The following is an 18,325-nucleotide window of genomic DNA, read 5'->3' as shown; positions in this document are numbered from 1 at the left end:
AGATTCAGATTCCCCGAGTAGCCAGTGTGAAAATACCAACGCTGAGCAAGGGAATAGTCTGTCCAAAGCCAGATATTCAGCCAGTGACTCACAGACATTTCCTAGAAGACTTTGTGACCTTATGTGCAAGGAACTGCAGCTTTCTCACTTCCACTTAGAGGCTGACCACCTCCTATGCTAAATTCGACATTTTCCTTTCACACACATATGTTTCTCCTCCCCCTCTTCTTTTTCAAATATTTTTCTATTCCTGTACCCACTACCATTCTTAAGCATTGGTTTCACACCTACAATCAACTTTTTTTTTGTCATGCTTATGTTACACATATTTAGGAAACTGGAGGTCATTATTTCAAGATTCAGTTAACAAATTCTGATTTCATTTTGTTTATCTGTAAAATAAAGACCTACTTCATTAGGTTGTTGTGAGGAAAAAGCTTTGTAATTTGGTCAAGGCTAGACACAAAGTCTTTGATAAATTATTTTTGCAAGGGTACCTCTCTATCTTCAGCATTGCTTGACCATTCTCAACTGTATCCACAGTAAATGAAACAATAGATTGGCTCTTCCACTGGTCTAGGGCTTCTAAGACTTTCTTATGCAGGCAAGAATTGCTAATAACAATCTTAGACCCAGCAGGGAAATCTTAGAGGCTAGAAATTAAGTCCCTCTGAGAATACAACCTGAGTACCTGCTACCAGAATTGCCCCTCCCTCTTAAGTTGTTGGCTCAGCAGCCCATAATGATATAGTCCCTACTGTCTAATCTAAGCACTCCCCTGCCTCACAGGGGTTGTGGTTACACGGTTACCGTCATCAATGGCCCCACACATTAATGACACGTGGAAGAAAGTGGATGCAAAGGTCTAATTGAGCTGATCTCTCATCACAGGCCATTTAACAAAGTTAATAACACAGAGAACATCCATTAATATTTTAATTAAGTAGCCAGGAACACCAAGCCCACACACTGGAGGAGAAATCTTTGTACCAGAGAGCTTGCCTTACCTCCCAACTACCCCACCATCCCAGCATTGGAAGGAGACAATTTTTATGCTGAAATGAGTATGGAAATTATTGCATTCTTTACTGCATCACCTTGATCTAGAACCTTAAAAGCATGTTCATCTCCTTTACTCTTTTGTTATAAGAAGAAACTGTATAGAGCCCACTCTCAGTGCCTAGCAACTTACAATTATGTCTTTGAAATATTTCATTACCAATTCAGAATTACATGCCACTTGTTTTAAAAGTATAGTACTATATGTGGGGAATATGACCTTTTTAATCATAATGATATATCAGTGTATTTTACAAAGCACTTTCCAATCCATTAACTCTTTTCTTTCTTTCTTTAAAAAATCACCATCATTTCCTAATGACTCTCCTCCCTTTCTACCTTAGAAACTACTTCCCTTGTAACAAATGAAGCATTTCCGAAAGTGTCTGACTCCTTCTACCCTTTCAGTCTCCAGAACCTCTTTGCTGAGAGACAGGAGTCTGATTTCACCATCAGTCCTCTTAAAAATTGCCATAATCATTGCATGATGATCAGAGTTCTGAAGTTTTTTAGTATTAGTTTACTTTTAATCATTATCATATCTATTAACTCTTCAGATCTTAATGTTGACCTTGGGATGCAGGCCAAATAAATATAATGGTCCCCATTTTGTAATTGTAGAAATTAAGGTACACAGATGACAACCATAAGAGACCTGAAGTCACATTTTTATCTAAGTGGTAGAGGTGAGACTAGCACTTATATCTTATGTGGAATTGTTCCCACTGCTAGCAGAGCCCGTATCTCAAAGCCTAAATTACTAAAAAATGTTGTCCTGTACTTTGGGCCACCCAATGCTTTTTACTAATCCCCTCTGGTAAAATACTAAAAGTATAGATTTCCACTCAAAGTATCACCTCTCCTCTTCCCAGCACCAGTACTCTTTTTTTTTTTTTTTTTTGCCTTTTGGAGGGCAATTGGGGTTAAGTAACTTGCCTAAGGTTACACAGCTAGTACTTTTGTGTGGATAAGTGTCTGAGACCACAACTGAACTCGGTCTTCCCGATTCTGGGCCAGTGCTTTACTCACTGCGCCACCTAGCTGCCCCCCAGCACCAGTACTCTTAAATATGGATATCATTGCTTGATGGTGGAGTCTACCCCTCACTATGAGTAGGAGGAGCCTAAGAATCAGTGCATGATTATCTATACTTTGTTGTCATGACTCAGCTCACAGAATCTTTCATAGAGTTCCCAGTGGATATAGATTCCCAGTCTATGGGTTGTAACTCAAATTAGGGTTCCATGAAATCATAACCTTTAGAGCTACTGGGGAAAAGACCTTATGATCAGGAATGAGCTTCAGAACAATTCGAACTTCTCCAATGCACTGCTGAATGGGAAGTGAGGAAGGAGCATCCTTTCTCTATAGTTCAATGAAATCAAATAAACATTGATTAATTGACTCTGATGGGTCAAGCACTGGCTAGGTGAAGATACAAAGATAGCAATGAAAAGAGTCCCTATCCTCAAGAACTAATTTCCTATTGGGAAGATACAAGTAAATAAATGAATGCATACAAAATAGTTTGAAGGAGGAGAGATCTGAAACACTAAAGGCTTCACACAGGAAATGGAATCTAAACTGAATTTTATATCAACCTGAAGATTTTAAGATGAAGACATAAGGAGGTAGTAATGCCATATCCAGACAGGAAGCAAAGCTTGTGTGAAGATGTGGAAGTAGGAGATAGAATGACAAGTTGATTGTGAGTAGGCTAGACTGACTGAAATATAGAATGATGGGGATAATGTGAAATACATCTGGTAAGTTATTCTAGAGTCAGATCATGAAAGACTAAGTATTAGGCTGAAAAGTTTGTATTTTATCCTAGAGTCAAAAGTGAACTATTGATGTGGTCAGATCTGTGCCTTAAAAAGATTATTTTGGCAGCTCTGTGGTAGGTAGATTGGGCAGGGAAAAGAGTAGAAGCAGAGAGACCAATAAGGAAGTCATTGTTTCCAAGAAAAAAAAAAAAGACAATGAGGGACTGAATTAAACTAGGATAAGGAACTAGGGTAGCGGCCATGATATAATTAACTGAACTAAAGTTATGTAAATAGAGAGTTTTGGAAGGGGATTGATATGAGTGATGTTGTGGAGGTAGAATCAACAAGACTGACCAACTGATTGCATATGGTGAGGTAAGGAAAAAGGCAGTGTTTGAAGGAGAACAAAATGAGCTCTGTTTTGGACAAGTTGAGTTTGAGATGTTGATGGAATGGCAGAGATGGTAGAGATGTTTAGTATGTAGTTGGAGAAATAATACTGGAATTCAGGAGAGAGATTATGGCTCCCTCCATACAATAGATATGATAATCAATTATATAGGTATCATTGACTCAGAAGAAATTGATATGATTTTCAAGATAAAGGGTATATGGAAAAAGAGGTTAAGGACCCAGAGGAAAGCTTTGGTTAATACCCAAAGCATGAGGAGATGGATACAGCAAAGGGAACTGAAAAGAAGACATCAGACAGATAAAAAGGGAAAGAAATGAAGCAGTGGCAAGAGAAGCCAAGAAAAGAAAGATTATTTAAGAGACAGGGTAGTCAACCACTCCTTCTTATGGAGGATAACACGTAGGTATGTATATATATAATTGTACTTAGAATACTTTATATAACAATTTCTTTAAAATCATCTGAATCACCAAAGAGTCATTTTATTTAATTCCATTATTGGACATAGTCTGAGGCCTATAGACCCCCTCCCCTTTCTCCTCAAAGGGGAATCATTTATAGCAACAATACTGGTATCATTAGTGAGAAGGTCAGGCTGAATCTGCTCCCAGAACTTCTTAGTGTAAAGAACTAAAGCCTGATCGAGATGAAGCCATAAGAAAAGCTGATTACAGTTAGAAATTTAGAAATCTTTGGCAGCTTTAGAGAAAGATATTTTGGTAAAATGGTACGGTTAGATGCCAGATTGTAAGAGGTTGGGTAGAGACTGGGAGGTGAGGAAAAGAAGGCCATGACTGTCAGCAGGTTTTTTTCCTCTACTGCTTTGTCTGTCAAAAGGAGAAAGATAGCACTATAGCTTGAGGGAACCAGAGGATCAAGTGAGAGCTTTTTTTCTTCTTCTTTTTTTTTTTTAAGCAATCGGGGTTAAGTAACTTGCTCAAGGTTACACGGCCAGTTATTTCTGGGTGTGGTGCTGAGTATCTGAGCCCAGATTTGATCCAGGTCATCCCAGCACTGGAGCCGGTGCTCTTACTCACTGTGCTACCTGGCCGCCCCGAGTGAGAGCTTTTTAAGGATGCTGGAGATTTGGACAGAGAGGAAGGAGTCAACAGATAAAGAGAGATCACAGAAATAGAAAGAGATTACAGATTGAGATAGAAAGATATGAAGAAATGGAAAATGGAAGGGACACTCTCCTCTAGGAGACTGGATTAAATAAGAACAAGGGTACAATAGAGTGGTTGCCATTGATAGGAGAATGGTCAACTTTTCCTCAGAGACTAGAACAAAGAAGGTAGACTACATTTCAGGTTAGGAATAGGGGTTAAGAGGAAACTCATGACAGACGGCCTCAATTTTCTCAGTAAAGTCAGAGGCTAGGTCATGTGGTGAGAAAAACAATACCTGAGGAGAGGAGAAAAAGTATAGAAGTGCTACTGTGGGAAATGTAATAAAAAGCCAATCAAGGAAGGATAAAAATACCATCAGGCAGCAGTGAAGTTCCAAGAGAGATTAGAAACCATAAATTTGTAGCTGATCCAGTCAGCATTGTTGTCTGATTTTGTCCATTGATGTTCAGCAGCATGTGAGTAGAAATAAAGAAGGTCAAGAGTGGGAGTAACCCATTGTTGGCATTTGTCACAGAGCAAGCAGCAATAAGACAAGGTGGACTGAGATACAAGGGTAGAGGATAGTGTGTAGTTAAATGAAATAATAAGTCTAGATTTTGGAAGGAGAAAAGGGAGGTCAGAGCAACTGTTATGGATTGGGACAGCAAGGCGAAGCAGAGTGAATACATATTGGGGAAAGGGTAAGGTTTAGAACGGAGCTAGAGAAGAATGAATGGATGTTTCAGAGCTCTAGATTTCAGAGGTGGAACAGTTATGGATGATGGTCCAATCAAGGGCATGGCTACCTCTGGAAGTATGACTGAGGTGAAATGAAGGTATGGGTCACAGTAACTTTGAGGCTGCTGAACTAGAAGATCAAGGCATTTAAAGGGTTATCTAGACTAGATAGATATATAGATAGATAGATAGATAGATAGATAGATAGATAGATAGATAGATAGATAGATAGATATATAGATGGATGGATGGATGGATGGATGGATGGGTGGGTGGGTGGGTGGGTGGGTGGATGGATGGATGGATGGATAGGTCTTTCTGTATAGAGATATATATCTATTTATATATAGATATCTAGGTAGATATATCTATCTTTCTATCTAGATATTGATAACCCTTTAAATGCCTTCATCTTCTAGTTCAGCAGCCTCCAAAATTGTTATGACTCCTACCTTCATTTCACCTCAGTCACACCATCAGAGATAGCCACACATAAAGATGATTATGCCATCATCTGTAACTATAACATCTAACTGATGGCAGGAGTTCAGGGGGCAGGGGGAAGGAAGAAGAATCTGAGCCAGGTAATGAATTCCTTGAGGCATCTAGCACTGTAGGAGATAGAGCACCAGACTAGGAATTGGGAAGACCAGAATTTGAGTCCTTTAGATACTTGCTGGCTATACAACCCAGGAAAGCCACTTGATCTCTCAGGTCTGTTTCCTCATCTGTAAAATGGAGATAATAATGATAGCATCTACCTCATAGGGTTGTTATGCAAATCAAATGAGATACTATGCATATAGGTTTTTGCAAACCTTAAAGCACTATATAGATGTTATCTATTTTGTTATTACTGTTCTTTTCTCTCCTTTGCCCCCTTCTTCTTTGAGTGATAATGGTGGTGGTGATGGTGGTGGTGGTGGTGATGATGATGGTTAAATGAGAAAGAAAGACCTAGAAGTCAATAGATGAAGTGTCTGCAGGGAAGAAAGGAGGGATATGATTCACATAAATGGAGTGGATCTCAAAGGAAGATAAGCTATAGAGTGAGGGTACCAGAGAGAGGATCTGAAATGGCAGTAAGAAGCAAGAATGTATTGCTTTTTTTTCTTCTGCCCAGTAAGTTAGGGAGTGGCATGGTACAGTGGAAAGATCAATAGACCAGAAATCCAAAGACCAGGGTTCAATTCCCACATTGCCCACTGAAGTTGGACAAGTCACTTAACTTCTTTAGGGCACAGTTCCTTCATCTATAAAATGAGGGAATTGTACTACATCGTTTCTGAGGTCTCCTACAACTCTAAAAATGTATCAGAGCATTTTGTACTGGAGAGGGTGGCCAGAGATAGGATGTATTTTTAGGGGATCTATTTTCTTGTGTACATCAGGAGATGTAGAGTATGAGAGGTAGATATGTCAAGTTAACACACATATGTTTATCAGTAGGGTCCCATTGGGTAAAATAAAAGGGAAGAGCAAATTGGCACAGTCACTCAGAAGGATAGGGCTAAGGTTGATGGGAATTAAGAGTGTCATATGGTAGCAGGGGAAAGGGATTTTCCTTTGGTGATGATGATGTTGATGAAAGTAGAAGGAAAAACCTGGAGGCCAGTAGATGACAGTAAACAGGATTTGTATAGGATATTCAGTGACTGATTCAGGGATTAGGGGAGGAGTAAGTGGGGGTCAGCTAGCCTTAAGAAGGGAAAGTATGAATTGCCTTGGGCTCTCATCTGCAAACATCCTGTCACTGTACAGGGTAGTTATCAGTTTGTTTTCTCTCAAAACAACAAGAAAGAGGGATATTGATTCGGGCATTTAAGTCAACAACTTCCTGGTGATTCTATAGCATGATTCATTGTGTGTTTTTAAAAATTAAATTTATTTTATTTTTAATTTATGGAATAAAATAAGCAATTCCATAACATAGTATATTAAGAAAAGATGATTGCATGTGAAACTGCAAATCTATTATGTACAACTTACTATTCCTTTTAAATATACAATAAAGTTATCATGTAAATTTGGTTTTCTTCCCCCCTCTTGAGATGACTACCGCTAGACACAAAATTATATATACAATATAATATATATATTATATATATGCATGTATATATATAAAATCATTCTATACATACTTCAATTTCTCAGTTCTTTCTCTGGATGCAGATAGCATCTTCCTTCATAAGTCCTTTATAGTTAATTTGGGTATTTTTAATAGTCAAAATGACTTAGTTACTTAAAGTAGTTTTTAAGACAATATTGCTGTTACTCTATACAATATTCTCTTGGTTCTCCTATTTTGCTTTTCCTTATTTCATGCAAGTTTATCCATATTTTACTAAAATCAGTGAGCTCATCATTTCTTATAGCATGGTAGTATTTCAACACAAAACTGCCTATACCCTTTGACCCATCAATAACACTAATAGGTCTATTTCCAAAGATGACTAGGGAAAAAGGAAAAGAGACTATATGCTCTGAAATATTTATAGTATCTCTCTTTGTGGTGGTAAAGAACTGGAAATTTCAGGAATGCCCATCAATTGGGGGATGGATGATTCATTGTTAAAAGACTGTGATGCATTTATATCAGATTGCTTGACATCTTGAGGAGGAGGGAGGGAAAGGAGAGAGGAAAAAAAATTGGAACTCAAAATCACATAAAAATGAATGTTCAAAACTATCTTTACATGTAATTGGAAAAAATAAAATACTATTTACAAAAAAAAATAAAACAAAAGACTGTGATGGAGGACAGTAAATTGGGTCCCTGGTCTGGTGTGGTGACTGAGACTATACACCTAGACAAGACTTTGACAAAATGTCTAGTATCTAGACTCTCAATAGTTATGAGTACTGAAGTATTTGTGCTTTCCTTGGAAATTTAATGATGCAACTATGACAGGAAGGCTCTAAATCAAAGAGGCTTCCAAACAGTCCCTGAATGCTCAGTTATTAAGATAGACAATTGCTTTGTTGGAGTGAGACAGAGTACTCATAGCCTCCAAACAATTATGAAGAGAGGAGTCTTCTAAATCCCATTTCAAGAGAGGGGCCAGGGTCAGATATGCCCCCTCCCCACTCTTCTAGAACCAGTGAAAAAGAGGACTTAAAGTAGGCTATTGTGCAGGAGCTCTGGTGTTGCTAGAGGCCCCCTCCTACCGAGCTATTGGGCACTAAAACAGAAGAGCCACACTGCCAAAGACACTCCAAAGGAGTGCCAAAGACTGCCAAAGGACAGAAATTGTGCAGCAAATATCTGAGGCAAATTCTAGGACTGTTGGGTACCCAGGAAAGAAGACCTCCAAACCTAATCCCTAAGTGAATCCTACTTGGTCTATCTCTGCTCTAATCTATACCCCACACAACTACCAAAATAATCTTCCTAAATTACATTTGATCGTGTCAGTCCCATGCTCACAAACCCTCAGTAGCTTCCTAGGATAAAATATATACACTTAACCCATCATTTAAGATCCTTTATATTCTGGGTCCAATCTGGATCTTTTCTCACATTATTCTCCTTAAATCACCATTCATTCCAGCCTAACTAGACTAGTAACTTTTCTCTAGTCATGACTAATTTTTTAGACTTAGACACCATACCTCAGTTGCCTCCTGTGTCGATACCTGCAGGCTCTTTCTCCCATTGGCAAGTTCTTTTCTGGAGCCTCTGTTTTGGGGTAAGGTTCCAGACAAGCCATCTTTCCTTCTCAGGACTTCCACTATGCTGTCACCAATGTACCTCTTTTCCCCTAGTCCCGGCAGCCCCCTTCCCCATTTTTCTGCTCCCCTGTTATGTATTATTCTCCCTCAATGGAATGTAAGCTCCTTGAGGGCAGGAGCTATCTTTTTGCTTGTATTTTTGTTCCCAGCACTAAATACAATGCCTGGTACATGTGAGGCACTTTGTAAATGCTTTTTGACTAACTCCAAACTTAATATACCATCTCCTACCTCTGTATATTTGCACAAGATTTCTCCCACATCTAGCACATGCTTCCTCATCATCCCTACCTTTCAGATACCTAATGTTCCTTCAGCACTTAACTCGTGTGTCACTCCATCTGTGAAGCTTTCCCTGCTCTGTCCCCCACATTTGCTAGTGCCTTCTTTTTAAAATTTTGTGGAACACTATATGTAATCTCTCCCTTGTTTGTTCTCCTTTGTGTTTCTTCTCGTGTTTCCTATTCTTTATCCTTTGCTCATAATTGTTTGTGTATATGTCGTGTCCCCCAGTAAAATGTAAGCTCCCTGAAGACAGGTATTATCTGTATTTTGTCAGAGGCTTGTACACAGCAGTTTCTTAATACATTAAAAAATGTTTTTATGCCTTCAGATTGTGGACTTGATTTCCATTTGGGGATGCCAGCAAGAGCATGCTAGGAGCCTAAAGACTAGACTTGTCTCAAAGTCAATTAGAAATATAATTTTCTCTCTCATAGGGCCATAAATTTAGCTCTGGAAGGAAATTTACAGATAAGGAAACTGAGGTCCACAGAGGATAAGTGAAGTGCCCAGATGCATATAGCTAGCAAGTATCTGAGGCAGGATTTGAATTTTGATCTTCCTGCCTCCAAATTCATTGAAGCTTATAGTTGGTTTCTGGGTTTCCCAGAATAGGTATCACAATTCACAGTTCTAATCAATTCTGGTCAAAGTTCCAGAGTGGCCCCTTGGCCACTGGAGAACTGCCTGGTCTCTCCAATAGTATTACACTAGAGAAGGTTAGAAAGGTTAGGAAAGGGTTCTCCCTATCTTCCAAGTTCTGGAGTAATGACAGATGCACAGAGAAGCTGGAAGCATGGAGCAAATGCTCAGCCCTTGGCTAGAAATATCACCTGCCAGTTGTCCTCAGGCTTAAAAAGAGATTTTGTAAAGAAAACGAAATACAAAATGACTGCCATGTCATGATGCGCTCCATTTCATCAGTCGCTGGCAGGCAAGACATGACTTGTTTTTTATCACACACAGTATTTCAAAAGCTCTTTAGCATTTTCTGAAGAGCAATGCCATTTGTCACATGTAGAAAGGCCTTATGAGAGTCAGTACTCAAGGGAAGTTGTCCCATACAGTAACTGTGGGCCTTACCCAAATTCCTAAACCTCCGAGAGTAGGCTCACTGTTGGTTCCTGGGCATGCGGCTGAAACATGGCAAAAATCTGATGTTATAAAGTTGGTTTTCAGAACCTTCTCAAAATCTATGATTCTTACCTCACCAATGGCACCCCTTCCCAACCTTTCAATGACCAATGGCTTGGGCTTTCTCTTAATAGTCCCACTGAAATCTGTTTTCTATCCCTTAATTTGAATTTAAGTTGCTGTGTTCCCCCGCTCCAAACATTTGCATTTTCCTCTCATATTACTATGAAATAAAGAGCTTTGTTCCCCAAATAAAGAGCAATGTAACCACAATCTGAAAATGGGCAAGTTATCTTGGGGGAGCAGAGACATAGGTCCAGAATTCCTAAAATCATACTGTGTAAGTGTCCACAGCTATATGTCAGTGAAGTAGTGTGGAAAGATTATTAGACCAGATCCATCCGTCTTTCATTTGAAACCTGACTGTACTTCTCAGCTTAGCCTCTCTGAGTTTCAGATTCTACGTTGTTAAAATGATGATAATGATACTGTCTGTCAACCCTTCATATTACTGTGAAAACCAAATGAGATAATAGATGTAAACTGGAAAGCCCCAGGTGGAATACATTATTCCTATTTGTTGTTTGCCCTCCTTCATAGGGCAAATTCATTTACTCCATCTCCTTTATTGCCAGGAAGACAGTAAAGCTTAAATTCTAGACCCTGAGCAAAACTTAGCAATTCTCTTTGCCAAAATTCTCTCAAAATACCCCTCCACAAAAGCCGCAGGATTCCCTCACTGGAAGCGACCCTCTATCTAGTGTAACCTGTGCCGGAAAAGGATCTCCTTTTTAAGATCCTGACCAAGTAGACATTCCTCCTTTTCTTGAATACCCTAATACGAGGGAACTCAGGACTCACCAATGCATTTCTTTGTACTTTTAAACAGTTATAATTGTTAGGAAGTGTTTTCGTTTGTTTGCTTGTTTTTCTCCTGACATCAAGACAAAATCTGTTTCTTTGTTTCCAATGGTCCAAGTTCTGCTTTCTGCAGCCTAGCAGAACAAATCCACTCCTACTGTCACCTAATATGCTTTCTGATATTTAAAGATAGCTCTCCTGTCCCCTCTCCTTTCCCCTCTCTGCCCCAGTGTTTACTTCTCCAGGTTACAGGTCATCCCAGTTCCATCCAGTTTCTTTAACAAATCCCCTTATGGCCTTTTACTATCCTGTTTGCTCATCTCTTAAATGTCTTCGGTTTATCAGTGTCCTCTCTAAAAAGTGGAGCCCAGAACTGAACGTGAGATTCCAAATGTAACGGATGCTAACCAGGGCAGAGAACAAACAATCATCTCCCTAATTTTGGTGGTTCCAGCTAGCTCTCTTAATGCAGGCTATGATTGCATTCACTTCTTTTTAGCTTCCAAGTATCAAGTTTGCTATCCACCAAAATCCTTAGATTTTTCTCAAATGAGCTCCTCTTTAGTTATGGCTCCCCCATTTTGTATTTGTGAAGTTGATTTGATCTTTGTTCAAATTTATATATTGGACTTTACATGTATCCCTATTAAGTCACCTTTTCTTCCATTTGGCCCAGTGTTCTAGTCAGTTGAGATCTTTTTGACTTTCCGTTCTTCCTTTCCTGAATCTCCCTTATTTCCCACTTCTATTAACATATGCTTCTAAAATCTTTTCAAAACCAAGAGTAAAGTCAAGTACAATTTGTAAAATGAAAGGCTTGATATAAGCAGCCTGATGTTTATTACAGCTTTAAATCTATGAGCCTCTGAGCACTTGCCTCAAAGCAGAGAAAAATTGGAAGGGAAGGTTTCCGTCTCTAGTCTCCATGAAGAGTCTGGTTACTGCTTCAGTCTCACCATACAGGGCCCACAGCAGGACTTATTTTGCTAGCAGTGAGGGAAAGAAAAAAATCAAAACCTGATACTGGTGACAGGTCCTCAAAAGAGGGATTCAAAATAGTTCTTATGGAATGGCAATCAGCCTGGGTTCTAATACATATTTTAGGATCTTCTGATGATAATGCTTGGCACAGATGGGACGAATGAAAAACAAAGGCTAAAATAAAAGGAAGACAAACATTATTTAGGGGTCAAAAGTTGTACAGAATTGTGTCTGACATAAGCTCAGTTCCTTCCCATTGGCTGCAACGAGCTATCTGCAAAGTCGAAAGTCTTTGAGACTTTTTCCCCCTTGCCCCCCTTTTTCTTTCCTACATTTAATTTGAAAAAAGGAAAGTAGAACCAGGAAGAATTTAAACTTTAGCTTTAGGCCCAGCTTTGTAATCTTCAAATTGTAACAATGACAATAAAGAAGCACTTTCCCATCTGTGCCTTTATCTGTGTGCCCTCCTGACAACTTCAGAATTTAAGCAGGTGTTAATCCTCCCCATTGAACAGACCAGCAAACTGAGGTCTAACATCACACAGCTAGTTAGTGCTAGTGAGAGCATTACAGATCAGCCCTTTCCACCATACCAGAAAGAAATAATAATAATAACAGAAATTTATATAGTCCTTTAATGTCTGCCTAGTATTTTACATTATATCATTTACACTTGAAAAGCCCAACAATCTGGTGAGACATTTGCTACACTACAGGTAATACTACTCTTAAATGAGAGGTGAGGAAACAGGCTCAAAGAGGTTAAATTATTTACCCATGGTCATAACAGCTAGAAAATAGTAGATGGGGCATTTGAACCCAGTTCTTCATGGTTCCAGGTCTAGCACTCTCTATCTTCTTTGCCACACTGCCTCTCTTCTTTTTAATTAGTCAATTGCAGTGCAGAATTTTAAATATCATCAATTAATAAAGAACAAGCAAACAACTTTCTCTCTCCCTCTTTCCCTTTCTCTCTTTCTCTTAATCTCTCTCTCTCTCCCCCCTCTCCATTTGTGTGTGTATGCACACACACACACGCATCTCATATACACACACATACACAAACATACACATATAAATCATGACAGTCAGCTAACCATATCTATTGTCTTGTTCTTTGAGGTCACAGGAGAAGTAATCAATGCCTTTAGCCTTGCATCAGTTGTAAGCACATCACCAAGAAACATAGATGATATTCCTTGATATCCACCCTGATGATCAAAGAAAAGTTCATTTGAGGGTGATAATTCATTCACCCTCTGGGAAAGACCAAGCACTTGACAGGAAAACAGTTTTTCTGAGAACTTCATCCTGGGTTGAACCTGGATTGCCAGGATGTGGAGGCTAAAACAATCCTTCTGAATAAAGTTTTGTCTCCTAAAACTTTTCTTATAGAACCCGATATCATGAAATTTAAAGTAAAAGTGGCCTTGGAAAATCTTTTTTTTTTTCTGGTACAAAACACCTGTTGTCTGGAATTACACTTAAGAAAAGTTTTTTTTATTATTTTTTGGTCTTCATTAATTTGTTTGTTTACTTTTAGTTTACAAGATTCCATTCCACCAATTCCTTGAGTTTCAAATTTTCTCTCCCTCCCCCCCCTTCCCCCCCCCCCCCCCCGCCATGACGGCATACAATCAAGTATAGGATCTGCAAATACATTCACATTTAGACATTAGTCAGGGTATAAAGACGAATTGTATCAGATGGAATGAAAAATGGGAAAGAGGAAACAAAACCAAACAAGAAAAAGAAAAGGATCCAGTAGTTTGCTTCAATCTGGATTCAAACTCAGTTCTTTCTAGTTCTTTCTCTGGATGTAGACATCTCTCTTCCATCATGAGTCTTTTGAGATTGACTTATAACACTGCATTGCTGAGAAGAGTCTATCAAAGTTGGTCGTCACACATACGTTGTATCTGTAATTGTGTACAAATTTCTCCTGGTTCTGCTCTTCTCACTCAGCATCAGTTCATATAAGCCTCTCCAGGTAAATATGAAGTCCATCTGCTCCTCATTTCTTATAGCACAGTAGTATTCCATTACATGCATATACCACAGCTTGTTTAGCCATCCCCCACTTGATGGGCACCCCCTTAATTTCCAATTCTTTGCCACCACAAAAAGAGCTGTTATAAATATTTTTGTACATATGGGTCTTCCTCCCCACTTCTATGATCTCTTTGGGATACAACCCTAGAAGGGGTATTGCTGGGTCAAAGGGTATGATATTATTTATAGGCCTTTGGGCATAATTCCAGATTGCTCTCCAGAAAGATTGGATCAGTTCACAACTCCACCAGCAATGCATTAGTGTTCCAATTTGCCCACATCCTCTCTAGCATTTGTCATTTTCCTGTTTTGTCATCTTGGCCAATCTGACTGGTGAGATGTGTTACCTCAGAGTTGTTTTGATTTGCATTTCTCTAATCAATAGTGGTTTAGAGCATTTTTTCATATGCTTATAGATATCTTTAATTTCTTTCTCTGAAAACTGCCTGTTCATGTCCTTTGACCATTTATCAATTGGGGAATGACTTGTATTCTTTTAGATTTGACTCAATTCTCTGTATATTTTAGAAATGAGTCCTTTATCAGAGACACTGGTTATAAAAATTCTTTCCCAATTTCCCATTTCCCTCTTAATCTTGGTTACATTGGCTTTGTTTGTATAGAAGCTTTTCAATTTGATGTAATCAAAATTATCCATTTTGCATTTTATAACGCTCTCTAATTCTTGTTTGGTCATAAAGTCTTTCCCTCTCCACAGATCTGACAGATAAATTATTCCTTGCTTTCCGAGATTGCTTACAATATCAACCTTTATACCTAGATCATGCACCCATTTAGACTTGATTTTGGTATATGGTGTTAGGTAATGGTCTATGCCCACTTTCTGCCATACTATATTCCAGTTTTCCCAGCAGTTTTTGTCAAATAGTTCTTATACCAAAAACTGGTATCTTTGGGTTTATCAAACAATTACTATAGTCATTGACTGCTGAATCTCGTGTGCCCAATCTATTCTATTGATCCACTACTCTAAGAAAAGTTCTTAATAGTATTGAGTGAGGGCCCAGGTGTAAATCTGGCTCTTCTACCTTCTCACTAGGTAATCAACAGGGGGTTGGGGGTATTGAGAAAGTCTTCTTGTAGAAGATAAGATTTTTATCTGGGACTTGAAGGAAGCCAGGAGGTGGAGGTGAGGAGGGAGAGCACTCCAGATACAGAGAACAGCCAATGAAAATGCCTGGAATCAAGAATAGTGTCTTATTTCAGGAACAAGAAAGAGATCAGAATCACCAGATGGCAAAGTATTTGGGTAGCAGTAAAGTGAGAAAAGACTGGAAAGGTAGGAGGGGGCCAGGTTGTGAAGGGCATTTAATGGCAAACACATGATTTTATATTTCATCCTGGGGGTTATAGGGAGCAACTGGAGTTACTGAACAAGAGGGTTACATGGTAAGATCTATACACTCAGAAGATTAATTTGACAGCTGAGTAGAGGATGTACTGGAATAGGGAGAGACTTGAGATTAGAGTCAGGGAGAGCAACCAGAAGGGTTTTCCAGCAGTCCAGACATGAGGTAAGGATGGCCTGCATCAGGACAGCTGCAGTGTCAGAGAAGAGCAGGAGGTTTATATGAGAGATGTTACTCAGGTAAAATTGACAGGACTTGGGGGGAGGGTGAGGGAGAGTGAGGAGTTGGGGATTACTCCTAAATTGTGACCTGTGTCTGGGAGGATGGTAGTAACCTAAACAATAACAGGAAAATTGGAAGGGTTTGGGATGGAAAGATAATATGTTCAGTTTTGGATATGTTAAGTTTAAGACATCTACAAGACATCTGGTTTGAGATGTTCAATAGGCAGTTGGAGATACAAGACTACAAGTCAGGAGAGAGATTAGGGCTGGATAAATAAATTTGGAAAATCATTTGCATAGATATAATAATTGAATCTTTGGGAGTTGATGAGATCACAAAGTGAAATAATATGGAGGAAGAAGAAAAGAGGGCCCAAGACAGAGCCACTGTTAACAGATGGAACCTAGATGAAAATCCAGCATAGGAAAATGAGAAGTCTAATGACTAGGAGAAGAACCAGAAGGGAATAGTGTTGCAGAAATCTAGAAAGAAGAGGATCTCAAGGAAAAGATGGCAATAGAGTGTTGAAGGCTGTGGAGAGGTAAAGAAGGATGAAGTTGGGCAGGGGAGGCCATTAGATTTGGTAGTTAAGAGATCACTGGTAAGGAGAGAGCAGATTCAATTGAATGATGAAGTAGGAAACCAGACTCTAGAAAGTTTAAAAAAAAGAGTGAGAGTAAAAAAAGTAAAGACAATGAGTATAGCCAACTTTTCAAGGAGTTTAGTACAAAAGGGAGAAGAGAAATGAGATGAGGATGGGTAGATGCAGTAAGAACTTTTTAAAGGATAGTGTGATATGGGAACATTTATACATAGTGAGGAAATGGTAGACAAGGAGGGGCTGAAGATAAGCAAGAGGACAGGGAAGATCGAAGGGACCATTTCCTGGAGAAGACAGGATGCATTGGGATCACAGATGCACATGGAGGGGTTTGCTTTGGTAAGGACAATGGTCATATCTCCATGTGAGACAGGGGTGAAGAAGGAGATAGTGGTAGAAAGCATTTGGATGATATAAGGAAGAGAGAGAAAAGTAATCTCTTGTCAAATTTATTGTGCTATAAGAAATCAAGAAAAAGATGATTTCAAAGATACATTGCAAAGACTCGTATGAAACAAGGCGGAGTGAAATAAACAGTACTTAGAAGTACAGCTTCTATGATAACATCAATATTACAAAAATGAATAATTTTGAAGACTTTCATAAACCGATAAAGATTGAAATGAGCAGAACTGGGAGATTATGTAATAAAAACATTGTAAAGACAAATGACTTTGAATGCTGTAAGAACTCAGCTCAATGCAATGATCATCAATGATTCCAGAGAACTGAAAAACCATCAGAGAGGTGATGGATTTAGGGGGCAAAATAAGACAGATTATTTTTTTCTTTGGATATGTACATGAAAGTGTTTGTTTTGATTTACTATGCACATTTGTTGCAAAGAATTTTTGGTATTCTCTCTTTTTTTTTTTTTTGCCCCAACAAAGTAAGGAGTATGAGAGAAAAAAAGATGAATTTCTTTTTTATTTTCCTTAATTTTCATGTTTAATTACAACTGTGCAACAGACCATTTTATTCTTGCATCTTTTCAATGGTTTCTTCTTTATATTTGCCCTTCTCCTTTCCAACTTGTCGGGATTTGGCTTTACGCTCAAGAATCTTTTCGCAATCTTTGTCCAGTTTTAGTCTGGTGATAACTACCTTACTAGGGTGAATTCCCACAAGGACAGTGCGCCATTACCTTTTTCACGTTGTACACGCTCAGTGTAGATAATGTAGTTCTTTCTATAAACCTGAACTACGTTGCCAATTTGCTGACATTCGTAGTGTCCATGAACCACTTGGACCTCGTCGTCCTTCCGGATGGGTATCAAGCGCACACGACGTGATCTTGTGCCGGATGTGCAAGGGAGCATTGATGTGTCTCTTTTGGTTCTTGCTTCAGTCCGAGGTCAGGAATGGATTAAACTTCATTTTGGAAAGCGGGATCACCCGAAAAGACACACGTGCACTGCCTGGTACCAGAATCCTAGCCCGAAAGATGAATTTCTGCTACTTAAAAAAATTAGAAATCAAAAGGTATGTGGCACTACTGGTACCACCACTGCTACTACTCCTACCACTACCACCACTATCACTATCACCACCACCACCATCTCTACTATTATAACTACCATTACTACTACTATCCTTACCACCAATACCACCATCATTACTTCTACCACTACCACTACCACCAGCACCACCTCTATGGCTACCATTACTACCCTTGGCAGCTAGGTAGCACAGTGGATAGAACACTGGCCCTGGAGTCAGAAAGAGTCATCTTACTGAGTTCAAATCAGGTCTCAGACATTTATTAACTGTGTGACCCTGGGCAAGTCACTCGACCCTGTTCCATAAGTTTCCTCATTTGTTAAATGAGCTAGAAAAGGAAATGGCAAACCACCCTAGTATCTTTGCCAAGAAAATCTCAGATGGGGTCCTGAAAAGTCAGATATTCCAGAAAAATAACTCAAGAACAAAATCAATTACTACTACTACTACTACTACTACTACTACTACTACTACTACTACTACTACTACTACTACTA

The 18,325-nt window shown here is 39.0% G+C and overlaps 1 pseudogene; it reads right to left on the bottom strand.

Annotated features, from left to right (window-relative positions):
* Window positions 1-17,285: 17,285 nt before the first annotated feature.
* On the bottom strand, window positions 17,286-17,705 carry LOC138146488 (large ribosomal subunit protein uL24-like; annotated as a pseudogene).
* Window positions 17,706-18,325: the final 620 nt, after the last annotated feature.

Source organism: Petaurus breviceps, unplaced genomic scaffold (assembly GCF_028583685.1).
Source record: "Petaurus breviceps papuanus isolate PSGF00001 unplaced genomic scaffold, PetGlider_PUasm1.0 90762, whole genome shotgun sequence".
Lineage (NCBI taxonomy): Eukaryota > Metazoa > Chordata > Mammalia > Diprotodontia > Petauridae > Petaurus > Petaurus breviceps.
The sequence above is the reverse complement of the archived record's forward strand: the minus strand, read 5'-3'. Positions and strand labels throughout refer to the sequence as shown.